Source organism: Muscardinus avellanarius (assembly GCF_963383645.1).
Source record: "Muscardinus avellanarius genome assembly, chromosome: 7".
Taxonomy (NCBI): Eukaryota; Metazoa; Chordata; class Mammalia; order Rodentia; family Gliridae; genus Muscardinus; species Muscardinus avellanarius.
The window spans coordinates 224,717-231,782 of NC_137793.1; positions in this window are offsets into that span (position 1 = coordinate 224,717).

Genomic DNA, 7,066 nt, shown 5'->3' on the forward strand with positions numbered 1-7,066 from the left:
TCCTCCCTCCAGTCTTCAGGGCTGGACAGGAGGCAACTTCCTTCTTAGCTGTCCTCTGCCTGCTGCCCACAGATGGCTCTCTCTCCTCTAAGAGATCCTGGTGTCTTCCGTGCTCACCACAGGAGCCAAGCATGCCAAGTCCCTGCATCTTGGAGGCCTCTGAGCCTGAGAATGGCTCCCCAGTCTCAGCCTGCCCCGGGGTCCTCCTTCCTCAGGGGTCCCATGCCCAGGCTTGGTCACTAGAATGGGAGCCACAGCTGTCTTGGGGTGTGGTCCCTGCATCCTAGTCTTGGGGCCAAGCCTTCTGCCTGGCTGTCTCCCTGCTCTCTAGGACTTAAGGGCCCACTTGGAGTGGCTTTGCAACGTCCCTCCTTTCCAGGGCCTTACAGAGCAGGAAAGAGCCCAGTGCATGCTAGCCCTGCGCACCGAGGCCTGTGGGGAGTCAGGGAAGGTCCTGGACGAGTCCATGGCCAAGAGCAGGCAGGTGCACAGTGCTGCCATGTTCCAACCTTGGCCCTGAGGAAAGGAGAGTGGGAGAGGGCTGTGCCTGCCGGGCAGGGAGGCCCCTAGCTATGGCACAGATCCCTGGGGTGGAAGGTGGCCAGGAGGATAGGGCAGGCTGAGGTCCAGGAGCTCTGGTGCAGGACTGGCTATGGGTTGAGGCTCCGGCTGCAGCCTTGGGGACCTTTGGAAAGTGTGCTGGGGAGGAGCTGGAGACAGACTTGGAGGAACAGGGCAGAGTGGTGGGCCTGGCCATGGGCAGCTATGCTGTGCTGGGCAGGAAGGGCAGGACCAGTGGGGGCGGGGTGCAGTTCCAAGAGATGCCCCACTGAGGATGCTCAGAACTCTCTTCCCGGGCACTTGCTATGTCCCAGGTCTCAGTGGCAAATGTCTCTGCACAGTCTGCTGTTCTTTCTCCCTGGTCAATAGGGCACTTGTTTTCCCCCCAGCAAACAGGCCGACTGTCCCCTCTCACAACTGCTGCCCAGCTGGCCAGCCCCAGGCTGGGGCCGGCACACTGCAATCACCCTGGCTGCGAGCCAGCCCCATGGGCTTTCTCCTCCTCCACCTCCCAGCTTCCCCCTCCTGCTGCCTCCAGGCCCCTCCAAGCAAAGGAACTAGAAAACTAACATCACCAAAATGCATGAGTCTCCAGCTTGCAGGACTGGAAAGTGCTTCGCACAAGTGACAGAGAGAGACTAGGTAAAGGTGCATCACCATTAAGTTTTAGAAGACTTGAGACTGAAGTGGTCGACTGTCTTGGTTTGCCTGAGACTAAGGGGCTTCTTGGCAGGTGGGATTCTGAGTGCTGAAACCAGGACAGTTGCAAGCAAACAAGAATGACCGGTCTCCTTGCTGAGACCAAGAGCATTCTCAGAGTTCAAAGAGGACCCAGGAAACAGGACTTCAAAATTGTGGAGAAAAAATGACCTCTCACCTAGAATCCTCTACCCTGCTGAACTACCAACAGCACTAGCAAGTCTGATGATCAGCGAGAGCACCCCCAGGCACTCAGACCTTACAGCGACTTCCCAGAAAACTGTTGGAGGCCATACTTCATCAAAATGAAAGGCTCAACCCACAAGGACAACAGACAGAGAAAGCAGGAGCCCAGCGCCGGGCGGGGAAGGAGCTGCTCGGGGGATGGCGAGGGGTTGCAGCACTGCAGCTTCGCACCCAGTGTGGAGGGCAACTGAGTCACGCTGCGGCGGCGAGGCCCGGGAAATGGGCTATGTCGCCAAGACCCCTACGTGCACCGGGCAATCTTCATTTTCTTAATAGACAAACCTTCTGTCAGCCTGAGAGCATAGCACAGTTGTGCAGTGCGTAACCCTTGATAATGTGATAATACGGGCGAGACAGTGGTCAGCAACTGTGTTGCTGGTTGTGTGTTCATTATGCTGTGCTTCTGTTGTTCGAGTGCACTCCCCTGTGTGAACGCGTTCTGAGACCTGCTGTGGGCACAGGCAGTGGCTCGGGCAGCGGCGCCTGCCCCTCTTGCTCATCTTCTGTTGCATAATTTTCTCTTATGTTGATCTGCCCCTGTTGCTTTGTTAATCATGGCCCTGGGAACAGCAGTCATTCCCAAACCAGGCCCAGAAGGGCTCTGATTGTACAGGCTGCCCTGTTTGCTGGGGCAGGGGCGCTACACCCCTCTTGGCCAGGACTCGGCTCATCCCTGCCCCAGCTCCAGACCCCCAAACTGCCTCCCAGCCAGTGGGAGACGTGGTTCTTAGAAGCAAAGAGGCCTGGTGGTTGGAAGTTCAAACTCCACTAGTGTTTGGGGAAACAGTTGGGTGGTATATCACAAACTCCTTGAAAGGGCTGGTATCCTCTGGCCCAGGGCCTCTCCTTTGAGAAGTGGTCTTGGGAAATAATGGAGAATGTGGCCTAGGCTGGATTATGGAGCGAAGAGAGGCTGACTCCCTGTGCAGAGTGTAGAGCTACTAAGAGGCCAGTCTTCTGAGGGTCCTCTTGGCCTGAAAGAGGCAACCCCAAGTTCTCAGAAAGAACTGCTTGTGTGGACAGCGGGCCTGTGGGCAGAAACCCAGAGCCATCTGCAGCCCCAGATAACTCTGTCAGGCAGCCTCCCAAAGGCCTGGCCAGGTATGTTCCCAGTCTTGGCGAGTGCAGCCCTGGACTCAGGCCTGGGGAGGCCCAGTACCACATAGTAACCCTTCAGACACCAAGGGATGGGAGGAGCCCTTCAGGTGACCCAAACTGGGATGAGATGCGTCTCTGCCCCAGGCTTTGCCAGGGAGGGAGAAGAGGAGCCCCTGAGGTTTATTGAAACCAACATGCCCCAGGCCCATATCCAGCTCCCCTGAGGCGCCTGTGCAGGGTGGGAGAGGGTGGGCTGGGGCTGGAGTCTCTCCTGCTGCCAACTCTAACAGGGTGTGCGCAGGAGGCCCAGCCCTGGAGCCAGGCCGCTCTGCGCTCCCTAGTAGTAAGGTCCCCCCCTCAGGCCTGGCGCCAGCTACCCTGCTGCACTGCTTTCTCTGCCCTTCACTGGACACTGGCAATCTGCCTCACGGGCATGGCCAGGAGCTGGGCCTGGGCAGGAGCAGGGACCTAGCAAGCCCCTAGGTACCTGCAGGAGCACTGCCCACCCTCTCCACCTTGCCTCTTGTGGAAGGAGCAGCCATTCCCACATGGCCGGTCTCAGGACAAGCAGACAGGAGAAGGGAAGATGCCTGAGAGTCTTTTCTCCACACTGAGATCCCTGGAGTCAGAGCTGGGGAGGCGCAGGCACTTCCTGCAGAGGCTTGGGAATAGCCCTGAGGGCCAGCCCTGTTCCCTGAGGGCATGGCCCTTCTTCCTGAAGGAATGGCAGAAGCTGTCTCGAGCCAGACACTGTGCAGCCCCTCAGCAATGCAGGGGCCAGCGAGGCTGAAGCCACTGACTGGGAGCAGAAGTGTCTGCCCTATGAGACAGCTGGGAACCCAGGCCTCTCCTCGGAGCTGCTGAGGCTCCGGGGGGGGGGGAACTGAATTGAGGCTGGATGGAGGCTCCGAGGAGGGCAGGACAAGAAAGGGGCCACCGTGCCTGGCGCTCTCAGGACACATGCAGCCAGAGAGTGTGTGCTGGCGCCAGGTCCCCAAGGGCTTCAGCTTGGGGTTCGGGGCAGGAGGACTAGGATCATTATCCCAGAAGGCTCTGGTGTCCCAGAGCACACCATTCCCGCCGGAGAAATGGATCAATGGACAACACTATGTCCCTAGTCCCGTTTCTGCCGGAAAGCAATGTCCAGTGCATCACGGCAACCACCACCAGAGAGGGTGAGATGAGAAATTGCCTTTAATAGCAGGCATGACTGGCTTGCAAACCACGCACCGTTAGAACATGGATGTGAAAACCCATGTACTAGCCAGGTGTGTGAAAACCCATGTACTAGCCAGGTGTGGTGGCTCACACTATTCCTGGTGCTTGGGAGGCGGAGACAGGAGGATAACAGATTCAAGTCAGCCTCAGCAAGTAGCGAGACTCTCAGTAACCTAGTGAGACCCTGTTTCAGAAACAGAAAACAGCCGGGCGCGGTGGCGCAGCTTGTAATCCCCGCGCTTGGGAGGCGGAGACAGGAGGATTGCACAGGTTCAAAGCCAGCCGCGCTGGCTTAAGAGACCCTGTTTCCAAATTTAAAAAAAAGTATAAATATAGGTCTGGGAGTGTAGCCCGGAGGTAGAAGGGCTTCCAGGAACCCCAGTACCACACACACAGAAAAAAGAAACAGAAAACAAGGGTTTAACTCAGAATGTCCCTGTGCCCCTGGATTCAATCCCCAGTACAAAAAAAAAAAAAAAAAATTCATGTACAGCCAGATGTGGCAGCACACACCTGTAATTCTTATATTTAGGAGGCTGAGACAGGAGGGTCACAGTTTTTAGGCCAGCCTCAGCAACACAGCAAGACTTTCAGCAATCTAACAAGAACCTATTGCAAATAAAAAATAAAAAGGGCAGCCGGGCGTGGTGGCGCACGCCTGTAATCCCCGCGCTTGGGAGGCGGAGCTTAAGAGACCCTGTTTCCAAATAAAAAGTATAAAAATAGGTCTGGGAGTGAGGCCCATCGGTAGAAGGGCTTCCAGGAACCCCAGTACCACCAAAAAAATAAAAAATAAAAAGGGCTGGGGCTGTAGCTCAGAGATATAACGCCCCTGGGTTCAATCCCCAGTAACACACACACACACACACACACACACACACACACACACACACACCATTAGCAATAACCAAGTAAAGATAAAGTGAGGGGATGGGAGGGGCACGGGGAAGATGGCAGAGTAGGAAACAGAATTCCTTTTGTCCATCTAGACAACTGAACTGGCAGAACCCCTTTGATATAACTCCTTTGGAATTCCGGAGTCTCTTCAAAGGCGTGCAGATCCAGGGGAAGACTTGGACATTAATCATGGTTAATTCAGTCAGCTGTGGCTCTTAGCACAGTAGCGGCTACCCACCCATGCCCAACCCCAGGCCTCATGGCAGGCGGATATGCCCAGTGCCTGGAGCAGCAGGCACACAGCTCGGGAGCCAGGGCAGACATTAACCAGCAGAGATAAACAAAAGGGTAAAGGAAGTAAATCAATGAAATCTAAAGTTGGTTCCTCAAAAAAGGAACCAATTTGAACAAAATTGGCAAATGGTTAGCTAGATTGCCTAAGAAAAAAGAGAAAAGACTCAAATTATTTAAATCAGTAGTGAAAGGGCTCCTATCAATTCTCGGGGGTAGAGTACTTGCCTAACTTGCCCCAAGTCCTGGGTTTAATCCCAGCACTGGAATAAAGAAAAGATATGCAAGTAGGAGGTACAATTGTAGGCCAACAAATCTGGATGGAATGGAGGGAAAGTCCTAGAAATACAGGCACAGACAGAACCAAAAGAAGTGAAAAACCAAAGTTGGCCTCTAACGAGTTAGGAGGCTGAGTTGGGAACCCTAACCCTACCAACACAGCAGTCCTGCGGGGAGGGACTGTGAGGCGCTCCAAGGGCCTCGGGCATGCATTCCTTTCTACCACTCCACACCCCAATATGGCACATTATTACAATGCACCAAATTTTAAAAACATATAGAAAAGAATTAGTGCCATTCATTCTTTTCCCAAAAATTGAAGAAGGAATTCTTTCTAGTTCATTCTATAAGGCCAACATTGCCCTGATACTGGACAGAGACCCTACAAGAAAAGACAATTACAGACCAATGTTATTTATGAGCATTGATGCAAAAGTTTTCAGCTAACAAACCAAATTCAGCATTTATTCAGGATTTATCCCCAGAATGCAAGGATAGTTTAATACAATCAATTACTGTAGCATATTAACAATGAAGTGGAAAAACACATGATCATCTCAATTGATGCAGAAAAAGCATTTCACAAAATTTAACACCACTCATGACTAACAAAAAGAACTCAACAAACTAGGAATAGAAGGAGACTATCTCAACATTTGAGAAACATACAGGTGCCATTATACTCAATCATGAAAGACTAAAAGCTTTCCTCTAAAATCAAAATCAAGGAAGCAGAGCAAAGATGCCCACCCTTGCCATTCAACATAGGACAGCTAGTTCTATTCAGAGCGATTAGGCAACAAAAAGAAGTGGAAGGAATTCAAACTGGAAAGGGTAAAGTTAGCTCTATTTGCAGATGGCATAATCATATATGTAAAAAGTCCTAAAGACTCCACCCGAAGCTGGGCATGCTGTTACACACCTGTAATCCCAGTACTTGGGAAACTGAAACAGGACGATTACATATTTGACACCAGTCTTAACAATTTAGCCCGGCCCTCAGCAATTTAGCGAGACCTTGTTTCCTAAAATTAGGGCTGAGAGTGGAGCTCAGTGGTAGAACACCCCTAGGTTCAATCCTCAGTACCACACACACATACAGAAATATTCTACCCACCTGTAATCCCACTACTTGGGAGGCTGAGGCAGGAAGATGACAGGTTTGAAGCCAGTTTTAGAAACTTAGTGACACTCTCAGCAACCTAGCGAGACCCTGTTTTCAAATAAAAGATTAAATAGAGCTGGGGGTATAGGTTGGAGGTAGAATGCCCCTGGTTCAATTCCTAGCAACGCAAAAAGCAACAATAATAATAATAACAACAGATACTCTACTGAAGCTCATAGAACTAATTTTAAAATTCAGCAAAATAAGCCAGGTATTTTGCAGGTGGTGCATGCCTGTAATCCCAGTACTTGGAGTCTGAGACCGGATGATTGTAGGTTCGAGGACAGTCTCAGAAATGTAGCAAGACCCTATTTCAAAACAAAACAAAAAAACAGCTGGGGTGTAGCATGGAGGTAGAATGCCCTCTGGCTTCAATCCCCAGTACTCCCCCCACACACACACACACACATAAAATCAGCAAAATAGCAGGACACAAAATCAACACAAAAGAATTTATTATGTTTCTATATGCTAACAATGCACAGGCAAAAGGGAAATAAGAAACAATCCCATTCCCTGTGGGTCACAGAGCAGCACAGGCATGCTGGACCCAGGGTCTCCAGTGCTGCCCCTCGTGGTCACAGACAGCCCCTATATTCCACCAGCTTGGAG